We start from the raw sequence: 18,978 nt of genomic DNA on the forward strand, positions 1-18,978 counted from the left end.
TACTCTGGCATCCTTTCACATGTCAATCCACCTACCTACCCATCCATCCATTCAATCATTCATCCACTCTGCCATCATCAATGCATCCACCCACCCAACCCCATCCATCCAATCATCCTTTCACCCACCAATCCATCTACACACTCATTCAACCACTGATTCATTGAACCACCTACTCATTCATCCATCCATCCTTCCTTACTTTCACCCTTCCCTCCATTCAATATCCCTTTCATCATTCCCTTTTCTACTTACCCATCTTTTGTTCTTCTTTGCTACTGCTTGCTCTTCTTTTGAGGCTGCATTCCTTTCTTGTGTTAATTATAAGTTGTGGTCTGCCGAGTCCTCTTTTATTATACAGTTAATTAAAACCGTAACATACAAACTTCATATTGGTACTGTCTCTCCTCACCGTCCACAGCGATCTCTCCTCACCCTCCATCTCTCCTCACCCTCCACCTCTGTTTCTCCTGTTAGCATCCGCAGCTGGGTCCTAACTGGGACTGAATTACTGTGCAAGTTGCTCATCCACCTACATCTGGGCAATGCCAGTCAGTAACAAGCATTGGCAAAGCCAATTAGTCTCACCTGGACAAGATTAATTGGCTTTTGTCAATGTGATTTTCATCCATGTTGCACAGCGGCTGATCTAAAAGTTTGTTTACATTTTTTTGGGGACGTGGAGCATTGTTGCATCATAGCGCTTTTTAAAATCACTTTCAGACATGTTGCATAGCAGCTACTGTACAACATGGCAAAACAAGCATTGAAAATGCGATAGGTCTCGCCTTTGATTAAGTTAAAGCCATTTGCTTTGCTATACAATACCATTAGCAAAGCAAATGGCTTTAACTTAATCAAAGGCGAGACCTATTGCATTTTCAATGCTTGTTATTAGATCTTGGAGATTCTCCTTGCTCGAATGGGTGTAATTTGTGATATTAGTTTCCCTTGTTTTTGGTGCTGGACTTTTCTTGCAAGAAAGTGTCACTCATAGTCGTCAAATGTTACTCATAATTACACTGAAATTATTAAAATGTCACACATAAGCAATCTAAAACCTTGGAAGCTATGTTCATCTCGCTATTTCTGCCCACTCCCCCAACCAGTCCTTTGCCAGCCGTTGGAGACAGGCGGTGGACGGTAGGTGAACGTGTAATGTTAAAGACTAGTTGGCAAAGAAAGACAGGTTTGATTCTGCTCTGAAGCAGCTCCTTAAATAGCTGACCTTGCTGCCTCTCCCTGACTCACCCTTTCGGTAGTTTAGGCCTGCGGGAGGGGTTGGGAAAAGAACAGATATTGCTGGGGTATGCTCAGTCTTTCTCTATCCCTTGCATATTTTCCAAAGCTCTACATGCTTAAAAGACATTGCCATTTTCATCGCCAATAGCTCTAACTCCAAAAAAATGCGAGACCTATTGCATTTCTCATGCTTGTTGATAATTAGAACCTCCTTCAACACTGGCTTGCATGGCGGCATTGCTGGATATCTCGGTTTGTAGCAATATCTGGTGATCTTCATAGCACTGTTTATGGACAGGTTTGGTATCATGTGGTTGCAGTAAGGACACTAGGAGTCCAGGACACATCTGAGCCTCTGGAATGCAACACCCTTGTTTTGCTATATGTGGAGTGACATGTATAATTCTAGTTAACTCATCCTGCTGCTGGAGAAGTTTCAGACCAAATGCACTAATCTTTGATTGTAAAGGCTTTTCTCTGTTACCTGCATAATGTGTGTGTGTGTGCATGTGTGTGTGTGCGTGTTTATGTGTGTGTGGTATTTGCATAGCACTACTCTTTCCAAAGTCAAAAGCAAGCATGCAGTAAACGAGGTAGCAGTGTCATCTTAAAGATTTTTGGGGCCTGGAAAAGATATATTTTGGGGCCCCTGTTTGGTACAACTTGTAATTTGTTCACCCATTTTCTGCTAATTCAAGCCTTATGAACCCAAATAATATTGAATTGTACGTAAAAGTTGAGATAGACAAAAGTGTGATAGAGATAAAATCCCTTTTCCCATGTTCTTCTTTTGATGGGTGATTACCACATTGTGATGTGTTCCGTAAAGAGGTGGTTCTTCAGCTCTTTCCTAAATTGGAGCAGTTTGGGAGCGGTTTTGATGGGTACAGGGATGTTCCAGATCATGAGTGCACTTCTAGGTCTCCTGTCTTGGTGTCCAGGCTGCCGGTGTGTGAGAACCATCAGAGTGGTGCTCCTCTTGTCTTAAAGGTAAACAGAGTTACTGGTTGTGATGGTTTTGTAAATGATGCCGCTGCTTTTGAAGATGGTGAGGACCGCCATGGGTAGCCTATGACGTTCCATCAGGATGGGAGTGATGTGATCATAGTTCGACACATCTGCCTTGGATGAGACATGCTGCTGTGTACAGGATGCTCATAGGGGTGCAAGTGTGAAGTCTAGGAGGCCTTGGGCCAGGACATTACCACCAAGAGTACATAGGCTTGCATAGGAGTTCTGAAGCTGCTTTCTGTAAGAAATGGCTTCACTTTGTTTCTGTGAGAGAGCTGGTACTGGGACGTCTTGGTGGTTTTTGGCAATGTTTTTCTGGAACGGGAAGTTGGTGTCCCAGGTGAATCCATGTGACTTGACATTTAGTGAAAGTTGGGATTCAAAACCGTCAAGGCCTAGCTGCTCCTCCCTCCCACTTGGCCTCTTATGGAGGACGCCGCACGGAAGCCCAGCTGACGTGCGCAGCGGTCGCGCCGCTGGCGTGCCAAAGGCGAGCCCGTCTGCGCCCGTCCGCGCCTGGACTGCGCCCAGCGCCAGAACCCCTGGACCCCGCGCCCACCGCAACACCAGACTCCGATACGACGCCAACGCCCTCCTCGCCCTCAACACCGGCCGGGACCGCCGCTGCTTCCAGGCTGCCCCGAAACGCACCCACGGACCCTTCTCCTTCCACACCTGCAACTTCTCCTGTGACAGAAACACCAAGCCTCCAAGGACCGGACCCAACCACCTCCGCTGCATACTCCTCAACACCCGCTCCGCACGCAAGCACGCCGTCGAGCTCTGGGACTACTCGACACAACGGCCCCAGACGTGGCATTCCTGACCGAGACCTGGTGGAACGGATCCTCAGCACCGGACATCGCCATAGCCATCCCAGACAGCTACAAGATCACCCGCAGGGATCGCGCAAACGGAATCAGAGGAGAAATAGCCATCGTCCTCAAGGCCACACTCCAGGTCCCCACCCTCGCAGACGACTCTCTCAACTCCTCCGAACACCTTCACTTCCGGATCCACACCGACCCCAACACCACCCTCAGAGGAACACTCGTCTACAGGCCTCCCGGGCCCTGTTCAGCGACTCCATCGCCGACCTCGCCAGCACCCACGCACTCGCCTCCACGGACTACATCCTCCTTGGGGACCTGAACTACCACCTCGAAAACAACGACACTAACTCCGCCACCCTGATCGACAACCTCGCCAACCTCAGCCTCCGACAACTTGTCATCGAACCCACCCACGCCGCCGGCCACACGCTCGACCCCATCTTCTCCACAAGCAACCACGTCGACTTCAACCACACCACCGAACTCCACTGGACCGACCACCACTGCATCCACTTCACATTCAAAAAGGCAACCACGCACCACCACACTCAACAGCTACCTCGCCGCTGCTGGGGAAAAATCACCGAGAACCAACTGACCTCCGTCCTCGCCCTGGACCCTCCAACTAACCCCACCGATCCTGACACCGCTGCCCGAAGCTTCAGACAGTGGATCGAAGACTGTGCCAACACCCTAGCCCCGCTAAAGAAGCCCTCCATCAACCACTCCATCAAGAAAGCTGCCTGGTTCACCAAAGAACTCCAGACCTCCAAACACTCATGCCGGATGCTAGAGAGAAAATGGCTCCAAGACCGCACGTCAGACAACCACACTGCCCACAAGGACGCCATTCGCAGACACCACCAACTCATCAGAACAACCAAGAGATCCTCCTTCAAAGCCCGCCTGGACAACAACGCACACGATTGCAAAGAGCTCTTCAGCATCGTCAAGGAACTCTCCAACCCCAATGCCAACACCAACGACATCCCGCCCTCGCAAGAACTGTGCGACTCACTGGCCACTTTCTTCCACTGCAAGATCATAGACATCCACGACAGCTTCAACGCACCGCCAGCCCCAACCACGTCTGACCCCACCCCGAACACCACCTGCACCAACCAGCTGACATCCTGGGCCCACGTCAACGACGACGAGACACGAAAGATCATGAACTCCATTCACTCGGGATCACCAGCAGACCCCTGCCCACACTACGTGTTCAACAAAGCAGACGCCACCATCGCACCCCAACTACGAAAGGTCATCAACATCTACTTCGACTCAGCGATATTCCCGGAAAGCTGGAAGCATGCCGAAATCATCGCCCTCCTCAGGAAGCCCAAGGCGGACCCCAAGGACCTCAAGAACTTCCGCCCCATCTCCCTGCTCCCCTTCCCGGCGAAGATCATTGAGAAAATCGCCAACATACAGCTGACCCGCCACTTAGAGGACAACAACATCCTAGACCCGTCGCAATCCGGATTCAGACGGAACCACAGCACCGAGACAGCCCTCATTGCCGCCACAGACGACATCCGACGCCAACTAGACAACGGCAAAACCTCAGCCCTCATCCTCCTGGACCTGTCAGCTGCCTTCGACACGAACTGCCACCACACACTAAGAACACGCCTCCAAGAAGCTGGAATTAAAAAAAAAGCTGTGGACTGGACCACCTCCTTCCTCTCCGACAGAACCCAGAGGGTCCGCCTCCCACCCCACCGTTCCAAAGCTACCAAACTCATCTGCGGCGTACCCCAGGGATCATCCCTCAGCCCGACGCTGTTCAACATCTACATGGCCCCCCTCGCTCAAGTGGCCCGCTAACACGACCTGAACATCATCTCCTACACCGACGACACCCAGCTCATCCACTCCCTCACCTAGAACCCACACACCGCCAAAACCAACCTCCACGAAGGATTGAAGGCCATCGCCGAGTGGATGAGGAGCAGCCGTCTGAAGCTGAACTCAGACAAGACGGAAGTCCCCATCCTCGGCCCCACCCCATCTGCCTGGGACGACTCTTGGTGGCCGACAACGCTAGGAACAGCACCGATGCCCACGGACCACGCACGCAACTTGGGAGTCATCCTCGACTCCTCCCTCTGCATGTCCAAGCAGGTCAGCGCCGTCTCCTCCTCCTGCTACAACACCCTCCGCATGCTTCGCAGGATCTACAAGTGGATCCCGATCGAAACCAGAAGAACTGTGACCCAAGCCCTGGTCAGCAGCCGGCTGGACTACGGCAACGCACTCTACGCGGGAATCCCGACCAAACTCCTACAGGGACTACAACGCATCCAGAACGCCTCGGCCCGTCTGATCCTCAACCTCCCCCGACGCAGCTACATCACCCCCCACCTCAGAGACCTTCACTGGCTCCCCATCAACAAGAGGATCACCTTCAAGCTCCTCACCCACGCTCACAAAGCACTCCACAACTCCGGACCAGCCTACCTAAACAACTTCTACACCCCCGCCCGCCAGCTCCGATCCGCCTGCCTCGCCCTCGCCTACATCCCACGAATCCAGCGTACCACCTCCGGAGGCAGATCCTTCTCCTTCCTCGCTGCCAAGACCTGGAACACCCTCCCCACCCACCTGCGGCAGACCCAGGACCTGCTCACCTTCAGAAAGCTTCTCAAGACCTGGCTCTTCGAGCAGTAGCAGCAGCCACCTACCCCCCTCCCCCCCTTACAAGTCTGATTGATTGATTGATTGATTGATTGATATGTCATTGAGCTAGGTCTGTACTTATTGCTGTTTGTTATTTGGCAGGTAACAGGAATTCTGTCCTTCGTGGGCTGTGCTTCAGGCTGGTGCTGGACATATAGGTCTGGATGAGGTGCAAGCAGTGTTTGAGGCATTGGATGACTGGCAGTGGTGGCTGGTTACATTTCAAAGTGGTGGGGTGTAAAATTTGGGGCTGAGTTTTATGTAACAAGTGAGTGAAGTTCCCTGTAGTAAGCACAACTGACATAAGGAGGGTTCCTTGAAGTTTCCATTCCCCCGGTCCCTCCCAAGAAAATGTTGAAAAAGACTTGAAAATTTTGCAATTTAAAACAAATTTGAATAAAGAATTTATTGAGAACACAAGAATGTTAATGTAGCAATTGTGACTATGTAGCCTTGAAATATTTAAACAAGTAAACCTGTCTTATATCTTACTGTATTCAATATAACAACGCTTGCAATTGTCAAGTTACCCATGGGAAAAACATGTTCGAGGCATGTGGGCTGCTGAATTCATATCTGTGCATAGATCGCCGCCTAGTGTTGGGTCCGGATGTTTGCACGTTGTTGTCCTGGAAGAGTCTTCGAAGTATCCTGAGATAGGTGACTCCTCCCCTGGACCACAGTGCGCATGGGCATCCTCTCCATCCTCAGATTGTTTTTTTCCGCCATTGGGTTCGGATGTGCTTATCTTAGCTCAAGTTAGGAAAATTTAGTTTAAGGCCAAAAGGCCTTTAGTTTTCGTCGGTACTGTTCCCGCTCGGTATCGACAGCTTTCTTGCTTAGTTTAGCAAACTTCTTCAAGTTTTTCGGATCCGTTTAATCCGACCATCGACCTTACATCGACGATGGAATCGAGGACCCCATTCAAACGGTGTCCTGTATGCCACGCCAAATATCCACATATCGACGTCCACCCGGTGTGCAACAAATGCCTCTCGCCGGATCACGACGAATCGAAATGTATGGCCTGTGCCCGATTCCGATCCAAGAAGACTCTCCGGAATCGACGAGCAGCGAGATTAGAAGCGCAGCAATCGGCACCGGCCCCGGCCAACATCTTCAGCACCGAGGACGAGGATGTTGAAAGCGTGGAAGACATAAACTCCAGCCCCGTTTCCGAACACGATTCCCGATCGGAAGACGCCGATGAAGCGCTTTTTCACAGGGAAGAAGCCGACGATGAGGTAGGAGACTACGATGAGGCCTTTGGGGCCGAAGAAGATAGCTCTGGTGAAGAGCAGGGCCTACCCGTCGAAACGGAGGCTATCAAAGAGCGTCATTCTACGGCTCCGGTCGAGGGATTGCCTCCGGGCCTTACCCGAGATCAATCCCGCAGTTCTTCGGCCCCGCCTTCAGGCCCGGCCTCGAACATCCAGCAAGAGCCATTATTACCGAAAAAGACTGGTTTCCCTTCAACGAAACCGAAACCAATGGTCGCACCGGTTCCACAGAAACCGAAAGTGAAAATAGTGGTCGGCTCGAAGCCCTCGAAGACCTCCACTCCTTCGATGCCAGCACAAACCGTCGGCTCCGAACGCGCTAAAAGGGATTTCGGCGCTGAACTCGCTGCTGCGGACATCGGTACCGACCCGAAAAGGAAGGCCATCGGTACCACAAAAGCGCCTCGGCCCCCGGCACCGAAGCAATCGACTCCGACCACCAAAGTTAAGATGGCCGCTCCATCGGAGTCCACTTCGAAGGCAGCGACACGGGTCAAGTCATCGACTCCGTCGACCGCTACTACCTCTCCTCGAATCGATGACCCCGTGGCTCGAAGCAGTCCACGCCTACCTCTACAGAACCACTCGGCACCAAAGAACCTTCGGCGTTCTCGGTGCGACAAGTTGCGGCGTCATTGCAACGCATTAAAGAACGGGCAGCCCTCCAGTCCACGTCGGGCCCCGAACCGAAAAAGGCTCCAAAGGCACCTTCAGCACCAACCAACATCACTTTTGGTTTGCCGCCGTCCACGGCGCCGAAGATGTTCGAGATCCGAACACGTGTCCGCCAGACAAGGTCCCCATCTACTGGACACTCTCCTACTGAGCCTTCACCGTCCCAATTCATCGACGCCGACACCGGCAGACTCATGCTCCGAAAACGGAAGGTCACGCCAGAGCAGGCCTTGGACTCTTACAGAATCCCTCTGAAGCAGAAACTGCCAGCAGAGTGGGAACCGGTTCTATACGAACGCCTGCATACCTCCTATCCGGATCCCCAGTCCTTTTCTCCGACGCCCTCCGACGCGGACGCAATGGAGGATTACATGGGTGATGATACCACCTACCCTAGGGATATAGATCCTGAGGAGCAGCAGGACCCAGATCAAGCTTGGGATGACCCTGCAGACCCGGGTGCCGCAACAGATACCCAGGACACGCAGCTTTACGGCGCAAAAACATCTCCCACAGAGGACACTGCTGCCTTCAATGCCCTCATAGAACGTACTGCAGCCAATCATGGAGTGCAACTCCACTCTGACACAGTTGAGGATGACTTCCTGCTGGACACTTTCGCCTCCTCTGAGAGGACTGTCAAGACTCTGCCCATGTTGAAAGGTGTTCTCAAGCCAGCAAAGGACATTTTCAAGGAAACAACCAGGGCACGGGTGATCAACCCCAGGATTGAAAAAAAATACAAACCTGCGCCCGGGGACCCTATGTACATTAGAGGTCAGTTACCTCTGGACTCCATGGTGGTTGCTAACGCTCGCAAACGAGCGCACTCGCAAACAACTGGTGATGCTCCTCCCCCAGACAAGGAGTCCAAAGTGCTGGAGACCTCAGGCAAGAGGATTGCAGCTCAAGCAGCAAACATCTGGCGCATTGCCAATACACAGGCCCTCCTGGCTCGCTACGATCGTTCACACTACGACACGCTAGAGTCACTACTCCAACATCTGCCAGACGAATACAAAGAGGCAGCGGAGCTCCTCATCAGAGAGGGACAACTTCTTACAAACGCATCCATTAAGTGCGCACTAGATGCTGCCGACACAGCTGCGAGGGCGATAAACACCAGCGTCATGTTACGCCGACACGCTTGGTTAAGAAGGTCCGGATTCAAACCTGAGATTCAAAACAACATCCTAAATCAGCCTGTCAACCCCAACTACCTATTCGGACCAGAAGTTGACACCACCTTAGAAAAGATAAAAAAGGACACTGACACTGCAAAGTCAATGGGGGCTCTGCAAACGCAGTCATTTCGTAGTGGCTCCTTTCGTCGCCCCGGGAATAGGGGAGCAGCTAGAGGACAGGGGTCACAGCAGACATACAATAAAGGGGGCACACAGAGTACCTACGATAAAAACAACAGAGGTGGATATCGTGGCTCCAGCACCAAGGGCAGAGGATGCGGTTACGGCAACACCAGGTCCTCACCCAAGAACAAACAGTGACGCCCTCTCCCTTCCCCCCGACCACGTAACACCTGTCGGGGGAGACTCCAGCGGTTCCTGTCCACGTGGAAATCCATCACCACGGACAGGTGGGTCAGGGATATTATCCAGCACGGTTACTGTCTCGAATTAACCTCCAACCCACCCACAATACCGCCAAAGCACCGTCCTATGTCCGCAGAGCACTTAGCATTATTGCAGCAGGAAGTGCTAAGTATGCTGCAAAAAGGTGCAATAGAGGTCGTACCCGTCAACCAGCAGGGGACAGGGGTGTACTCCCTGTACTTCCTAATCCCAAAAAAGGACGGGTCGCTCAGACCTATACTAGACCTCAGACCCCTCAACCACTACATTCTGTCGGAGCATTTTCATATGCTCACCCTACAGCAGGTTCTCCCGCTGCTCAGCCAGGGAGACTTCCTAGCCACTCTAGACCTCAAAGATGCATACTTCCACATACCCATCCACCCATCACACAGGAAATATCTCAGGTTCACTATTCAGGGACAGCACTATCAATTCAAAGTCCTCCCCTTCGGCGTGACAACAGCACCCAGGGTCTTTACCAAGTGCCTAGCTACAGTGGCTGCATATCTACGGCGACGACACATTCACGTCTACCCTTACCTGGACGACTGGCTTGTTCAGGCAAAGTCAGCCCAGCAATGTGCCAGCCACATGTCCCTCACCATTCACCTTCTTCACAGTCTGGGATTCTCACTAAATTACCCAAAATCACATCTACAACCCGCACACGTACAACAGTACCTGGGCGCGACAATAGACACTCTGGCAGCCGCAGCTCAGCCAAATTTAGTGAGGATCAACAGCATGCAACTGCTGATCTCCAAGTTCAAACCACAACACTCCCTTCCTGCAAGAGTGTTCATGCAGTTGATAGGCATGATGGCCTCCTGCATTTTCATAGTCCCGCACGCAAGACTACATATGCGCCCGCTTCAGGAGTGCTTAGCACATCAATGGAATCAGGCTCACGGGCAATTAAAAGACCTAGTGTTGGTGAGCGGTCGGGTATACAACTCTCTGCATTGGTGGAATCCACAAAACCTTTGCAAGGGCCGACCGTTCCAAGAGCCTGTTCCACAAATAATACTGACGGCGGATGCGTCTCTCCAGGGATGGGGAGCTCATGTACTCAATTACACAGTGCAGAGACTATGGACAACACAACAAAAGAAGATGCACATCAACCTTCTGGAACTGATGGCAATCTTCCTGGCAATGAAGGCATTCAAAGTACACTTGTGCAACAAAGTCGTGTTGATCCGGACGGACAACATGACTGCCATGTACTACATACAGAAGCAGGGAGGAACACACTCTCCACAGTTGTCTCATCTGGCTCAGAGCATGTGGAAGTGGGCCATTCAGAGGAACATATTCCTCATGGCGGAACACCTCCCGGGCAAGGACAACCAGATGGCGGATCTGCTCAGCAGACACAGCCACCAGATGCACGAGTGGGAGCTACACCCATCAGTACTCCAACCGTACTTCCAACAGTGGGGTCACCCACAGATAGACCTATTCGCCACAAACGAAAACGCAAAATGCCAAAGCTTTGCCGCCAGGTTCCCACATCCACAATCGCAGGGCAATGCGATATGGATGAACTGGTCCGGCAGATTTGCGTACGCTTTTCCCCCGGCGCCATTAATACCACTGGTGGCACGCAAACTGCGACAGCACTCACTGACGCTTATCCTAGTTGCTCCAACATGGGCGCGCCAGCCATGGTACACCACCTTTCTGGAACTTTCCGTGGTGCCGTATCAAATGCTGCGGATAAAACCTGCACTTCTAACGCAGAGCCATGGCAAAATTCAGCACCCAGATCCGCAACAGCTGAACCTGGCAATCTGGCTCCTGAAGTCTTAGAGTTTGGCTACCTAAACCTGCCACCTGACTGTATGGAGATCATCAAGGAGGCCAGGAGACCCACTACCAGAGCTTGCTATACAGCTTAATGGAAGAGGTTTGTCATCTACTGCACCCACAATGACATCAACCCGCTAGACGCATCCATTCAAAACATAATCTGTTACCTCTTACACCTATACCGATGCAATCTGGCATACACCTCAATACGCATCCATTTAACCGCAATAGCAGCCTATCTCCAGAACAGGCAGCACCTCTCTTTATTCAGAGTGCCTGCCATCAAAGCTTTCTTGGAGGGACTTAAACGAGTAATTCCCCCAAGACACCCGCCAGCCCCAGTGTGGAACCTCAACTTGGTCCTCACCAGACTAATGGGTCCACCCTTCGAACCTCTCCACTCATGTGAGATTCAATTCCTCACCTGGAAAGTAGCTTTCCTAGTAGCAATCACTTCCTTAAGAAGAGTTAGTGAGCTCCAGGCACTAACCATTCAAGAGCCATTCATACAGGTTCACGCAAACAGGGTCGTACTGCGTACCAACCCCAAATTCATGCCTAAAGTAATATCGCAGTTCCACATGAATCAAACTATTGAACTGCCTGTTTTCTTTCAGAATCCACAAAATGTCGCTGAAAGAATGCTCCATACACTAGATGTGAAAAGGGCCCTCATGTACTATATAGACAGAACTAAACACTTTAGGAAGACAAAACAACTTTTCGTTGCCTTTTCTCCACAACACAAAGGCAACGCAATCTCCAAAGCAGGTATAGCCAGATGGATCGTTAAATGTATTCAAATTTGCTATCAAAAGGCTAAACGCACATTAACGATTCCCCCACAAGCCCACTCAACACGTAAGTTAGGGGCGTCCATGGCTTTCCTGGGAAACATTCCTCTACAGGAAATATGTAGAGCAGCCACGTGGTCCACTATACATACATTTACCAAACACTACTGTGTAGATGTACACTCAAAACAGCAGGCAGCTGTAGGACAGGCTGTTCTCAAAACTCTTTTTCAGACCGCTGCAGCTGGCACTGGTGGCCGCCGCTAATAGGAGGTACTGCTATGTATTCTATGCACAGATATGAATTCAGCAGCCCACATGCCTCGAACTGAATATGCTACTTACCAGTATGCATCTGTTCTTGGCATGTAGGGCTGCTGACATTCATATCGCCCACCCTCCTCCCCGGCGCCTGTGGCAGCTGCAGCTCTCAGAATTACTGTATAGCATGGTCATCACTTTCTGTATCTACTCCATCACTGCCACAATGGCGAAAAACAATCTGAGGATGGAGAGGATGCCCATGCGCACTGTGGTCCAGGGGAGGAGTCCCCTATCTCAGGATACTTCGAAGACTCTTCCAGGACAACAACGTGCAAACATCCGGACCCAACACTAGGCGGCGATCTATGCACAGATATGAATGTCAGCAGCCCTACATGCCAAGAACAGATGCATACTGGTAAGTAGCATATTCAATGGAAGGTATGCACTTTTGTACAAAATATAGACAGGTTACCATCCCAACGTGATTTCACAGTTCTCACAAGAGGAAGTAACATTCAGTTTCAGTAGCAAATGACAGTCGTAAGAGAATAGGTAAGCTTTGGTATCACATTTGGAAAACTAGAAAATTACATGAACTTCCTCAAGGGCAAAAAATAATGCTAAACTTTGCTTGCATATTAAAAGTTTGCTCACCCCTAATCTCTGTGTGGAGCAAATAAGTCAGTTTAAAGGTAGCTGTCTGCAAGACCTATTGTTAACAATTCCTTAAAATGTACAAAGTGGGCTTGAGCTCCGCTCAGAGGATAACTTCCTTCTCACTTCATGCTGCTCACTTTTTGATATTACCATTCTGCCACCTATGGAATGCATGAGGAACTATTTTACATCTCAAAGTACAGTAATTCATCATACTTTGTCACATACCTGCATTGTAGAGGTGGGCGAACCACTTAAAGTTCTAGTCAGATGCCAGGCTCTCGCTCAGCTCGACGTCCTTTTGCAACATCAAGCCCAAAATGACCCGAGCTTTCAAGTGGCTTCTGCTTCCCAATCGTCGCCCTACCCTCATTTAGTGGCTGATTTGTACAGAGGGGAACCAGAAAACCTGAGATTAATTCTATCATCCTATTTAATCAAACTGTGTGATCTTAGGCAAATATTTTGTGTCATCAATTCCCTTTTTTCTTCTTTACCTCTCAATAAACGTATAATGTGACATATTATTAAAGCTGCCGCATTTGAAAGAAACGTAATTTTTTTCATTATAAAGACCCTTTATCATATTTTACGGAATGTGTCTTGCATGATTTATATGGCAAACATTTCCAGGGCTCTGCTTGTGGATGGGCTCTTTGAGCCAAGTCAGGCCCTTGGCTTGGTGTTCTCCCTGTTATTTTGCTAGCAAAGCCACCTCGATTGCATTGTGTATAGAAAGTAAGCTTTCTTCAAATGTTTTACCGAGGGCTTGTATGTGTTACTCCAGATTGTTCTTTATCCTCTGCATCTCTCCTACAGACTATTCATTTTTGTTTCATTCACTTTTTTTCCTGTGCATGAATATCCATGTTGTTTTCTGTGTCTGGATCTTATCCATTATTGTTCCTGCTCTGCGTTTAGGTACAAAAGAAACTCTGGCAAAACCATCTGGGCTGGATTTATTGAGCTAACACATGCAAATAAATACAAGCTTGCACAAATGTTGTTTCCCAATGCTAGCACATTAGAGACAGAACTATTGGATTTGTTATAATTGCACCTCAAACTAGAGCAAGACGACCTATCACTTGATTAGTATTGGCTGAGCAAAGTTCACCCATCACTGCTCAAGCAGTGACGTCAGTGAGGTCTGCTCTATAAAGGTTTGAGTCCAAGACACGTTGGTCCTTTTCCTGTTCATGAAGCAGCTCTAAGGCCACGTCCTACTTAGGGAGAATTGGCCCATTTCTCATACATTGAACGAGCTCCAGTTATCTGCGTAGTCAGAACATATTGCAGTTATCAAGAAATAATCGAATTATTCTCCATCAATAAACATGCGTAGTGCTTGATGATGCAAGTTTGGAATTCTCCTGAAGGCGATGGTCTTGATTGCTAATGCCAGATGTGAGAACTCAAAGTTGCCATGGCTGTACTTAACCATGTACAAGACACTAAAGGCTTGTTTGGTAGTGTACACTTTGAATATTAATGTTGTCTTCCTTCTAATATTGATGGTAATATTTTTAGCAAAGTGCTGTCCGTCTGCTCTCTAGCCCATGTACAGAAAGTGAAGTGGTAGAACCCTGGGGCATATTTACAAGGACGGCGATAAATAAACGCAAAGCGCGCTTAGCGCTTTTTTATTTATCGCCGTCTATCTCTGGAATTTATCGCCCTGGTAGCGCATTATTAACAACGCGTTTCTCCAGGGTGATAAAAGTACCTGCAATAGCGGGGAAATCGGCGTTTTGCAGGGAACATCGCTGGTTTTCCAGCGATGTTCCCTGCAAAACGGCGATAACCTTGCTGATACGACCCTGTGGTCGTATCAGCATAATCCACCCCCATTGTTAGGGGTAGGTAAGTCTGCATTTTAGCAGACATTAGTTTTTGGCGAAAACAGCGGTTTTCTCCAAAAACTAATGTCTGCTTAAATGCTGGGGCAGCCTTGTAAATATTGCGATTTGCACATCAGCGATATTTGCAAGGTTGTACTGCCCAGTGACGCCCACTTTGCATCTCATTAGAGATGCAAAGGGAGGTGTCGGGTAAAAGGGTGCTAACATGCAATTATGCATGTTAGCACCCTCTTGTAAATAGGGCGAAAAAATTATCTCTGCCTTTTTGGCTTTTAAAGCCAAAAAAGCCGAGATAATGCCCTTGTTAATATGCTGTTCGATCAGACAGGCGAAATACAATATAGATGTATTTTATTGATGTATATATAATCTTCCATGGTAATTGCGCCACACCGTTAATTAAGGGGTTCGGCACGCGGTCCATCAGTGTGGTGCTGAGAGCAGACGGACCCCTGAGGGTCACAGGACTGGCCCTGTCCTGGCCTGAGGGGTGTCAGCGAGAAGCGCGGGAAGCGCGGGAAGCGCGTGGGTCTTAAGGGAGCGAGGCTGATCGTGGGACACAGCATCTTTTGTGTCGGCACGACCTCAGGGGAAAATTAATTTACCCCCGGCAAATTTCTTACTGTCACTGGCATATCCCATGTTTGCCTCAGACAGCCATAAGTAAAAGTAAATACTTCCAGCATTTCATTGCCCACAACGAGCAGCCTTCATGTTTTATTTTGGGAAATATTTGTGTGTGTTAGATGACCAGCCGAGACTGCCTGATTTGAATATGACATACGGGGAAAGTGGAAGTTAAGTTGTGAGAATCGGGATACTTTCCTTAGTAAAGTCGCGCCTTGTCTGTCTCATGTTTAACCCCTTCGCTGCTAGGCCTTTTCCCCCCTGTTCTAAGCCTTTTTTTGGCTCTGTGGGGTAGTGCGAGCTTAGGCCCCTGTAACTTTTTGACCACATAAGGTATCCACGCCCAATTTGCGTCCTTTTCTTCCAACATCATGGGGATTCTAAAGGTACCCAGGGTTTGTGGATTCCCCTGGAGGGATACCAGAAATTAGCCAAAATACAGTTAAATTTTTTGGGTAAAAATGGGAAAAAAAGGGCTGCAAATGAAAGAGTCTGGGTTTTTCCCTGCAAATGGTATCAAAAAAGGGGTTGTGGTGCTGAAATCACCATCTTCCCAGCTTTCAGGGACAAGCAGACTTTTGTCAGAAAACCAAATTGTTTTACACAGTTTTGGCATTTTTCGGGGACATTTTTTTTTTTTTATAATTCTTTTTATTAACAATCATCGGCAAATCATACATTACAGAAGATCGGGTGAGTCAGCTAGCACATTTCACACATTTAAAGGGTCAAGCATTTATTCTAATCCTAGGGAGCATTACGGGGAGTCAGGGTCTACCCGGTCCTCTATACAGGGTGGCCTACAAATCTCCCCTCTATAATTATTCCATTGGCCCCAGACTCGCCAGATACACCGTTTTTCCCTAAACATGCACCAATCAAGATTTCTTTCCCAGTCTTCTAGGGTGGGTGGGTGTGCCGCCCCCCATAGCTGAGCGATGTTACGTTTAGCTAACATAAATCCAAGAGTGGCCAACTGAGTCTGTGATGCATTCAAATCTCTAGGCTCCCATATATTTAGTAGGCATCTCCTTGCCTCCGGTCGGAGAGTGATGTGTAATACCTCACTGATTATGTCATGTATCTGAAGCAAGTATGGACTAATATATGTGCATACCCAAATAGTGTGCATGTAGGTGCCAGTAAGTCCACATTGTCTCCTGCATTCCCCCCGTGGCAGCCCACCCCATGCTCACCAATCGGGGCCCCGATATATATATTCTGTGAAGGATTTTCAGCGGAACTAGCCTTAATCTCGCTGGGATCGCCACTACTTTGGGAGAGGATATCGCTGTTTGCCAGTCCTCATCATCCATTTCTATCCCATCCTGGACCCATTTTTCTCTCAGAGCCTGGAGAGGGTCTGCCATATGGTTGACCAACTTTTTGTATATCAGAGAAATCGTTCTCTCGGGGAGGAGACCATCCAGAATTCTATCCTCTAGCGGGGAGGCCTCCGGGGGGGGGCTACCGTCTTTGGTAACGCGGACTTGAGCGCATGATGAACCGAACCTGCATATAGCGGAACTTTTCCGCTTCTGCCAGTTCATATTCACCCTGAAGTTCCCGGAAGGTCTTGATCCCACCCTTCCCCCACATATCCTTGATAGCCGAAATTCCAATGAGGTCCCACCTGTCAAACCCCCTCGTCTTCCTGGGATCGCCCAGCTTCTCCGCGTCCCACAGAGGTGTGGCTAAAGTTAACTTGTTTCTCCATCCCAGGGAGTTCATGGCCTCATGCCAGATTTTAGCTGAATGTTTTGTAGGGCCCGACAACTGAAATCTCCCGGACATTGCCTATTTTTGCTATTTTTTTGTGCTTTCAACCTCCTTCCAGTTAATGGTAGAAATGGGTATGAAAGCAATAATGGATCCACAAAAGCTATATATTTTGGGAAAGTAGACAAAATTCTGAATTCAGCAAGGGGTCATTTGTGTAGATCCTTCAAGGTTTCGTTATAAAAACTAACAGTTAAATATAGGAAAGATTAAAAATTAGTTGAAAAAACAGCCTTTTGTGTTAACATTTTTATATGTAACTTCTTCTAATTATGACACCTCTATGAAAGCAATATACCGTTACATCCGCTGGACCTTCCTGGTTGTGGGGATATATAGGACTTGTAGGTTCACTAAGAAACCGACGAACCCAGAGCCAAAAACTGATCAGTAACATGCAATGGTTTTTTATTATGTACCGGGTATATAGCAATTATTCTGGGCAAATGTGTACATGGAAAAATCGGTATGAAAGACACCTATGTATTTCTGAAATGGGAACAAAATATAGAGGTTAGAAACAGTAGATATTTGCACATTTCCGAAATTGAGAATACTCATACTAGCGTAAGAATTATCGATCATTTTTCAAAATTAGTTGTTTTTTACACATTGTCTTTCATTTGGAAGGCAGAAATGCATCGAAAGTCAATAGGTAATAACAGTTGCTTTACAAATCTGAATTACCCTAAGTCTCCCGATAAAAATGGTACATCACTTGTGTGGGTAGGCATAGTGCCCAGAACAGGAAATGGCTCAAAACCCAACGTGAACACACCACATTTTCACAATGAAAAATTACCTTTTTTTTGCAAAGTGCCTAGCTGTAGTTTGTTAACCTTAGCTCTGCCGGCACCTAGGGAAACCTATACATTTTTGAAAACTAAACACCCAGGGGAATCCAGGATGGGGTGACTTGACTTGTTCCCACCAGATTCTGTTACCCAGAATCCCTTGCAAACCTAAACATTATCCAAAAAAACACATTTTGCCCACATGTCTGTGGTGGAAAGTTCTGGAATCTGCGTGGATTCACAAATTAACTCCCACCCAGCATTCCCCCAGGTCTCCCGATATAAATGGTACCTCACTTGCATGGGTGAGTCAAGGACCCGCGACAGGCAAGGGCCCAAAACCTATTGAGGCGACATCAAAATTACCTATCACAAACAAACCTTGTTTTGCATGGGGGTCCCAAGAGTTTTTGGCCCGGGGCTCGGCAGCCATCCAGGGAAACCTACCAAACCCACACATTTCTGGAAACTAGACACCCGGGGGAGTCCAGCAAGGTATGGCTTGCGTGGGTCCCCGAATCATTCTCCTACCCAGAATCCCCTGTAAACCTCAAATTCCGCCCAAAAATTCACTTTTTTCTAAAATTCTAAGTGTGGGAAAGTTCCCCCAGGTCTCCCAATAAAAATGTTACCTCATTTGTGTGGCTGCAACAGGAAATGGCCCAAATCGTACTGTGGAGACTTCAAAATTACCTATAGCAAAACTACCTGGTTTTGGGGGGGGGGGGGCACCTGAGATTTTGGCCCCGGGCTCGGCGGCCATCTTGGGAAAGTACCAAACCCAAACATCAGGCAGGACCCAGGACGCAGCCCAGGGTGGGGAGGCCGCCATCCCAGGGGCCCCGGCTGGAGCTCCTGAACCCAGCCAAGCAAGGGGAGGCTCCCGGGCACAACGGAACACCGTCCCAGGCCTTTGGTGGGCCAGCAGGCTGGGGAAAGGGGTCCAGGGCCGGAGCCTCTGACCCTGGACCCAGCCGGGGCTCCCAGGCCCAGAGGTGCAGGGGACGCCTCCCCGGGCCCGCCGGACCCCGTCCCGGGTACCCTGCCACGCGGCAGGACCCAGGACAGAGC

The sequence above is a fragment of the Triturus cristatus genome, chromosome 1_1 (genome assembly GCF_964204655.1).
Source record: "Triturus cristatus chromosome 1_1, aTriCri1.1, whole genome shotgun sequence".
In the NCBI taxonomy this organism is placed as follows: Eukaryota; Metazoa; Chordata; class Amphibia; order Caudata; family Salamandridae; genus Triturus; species Triturus cristatus.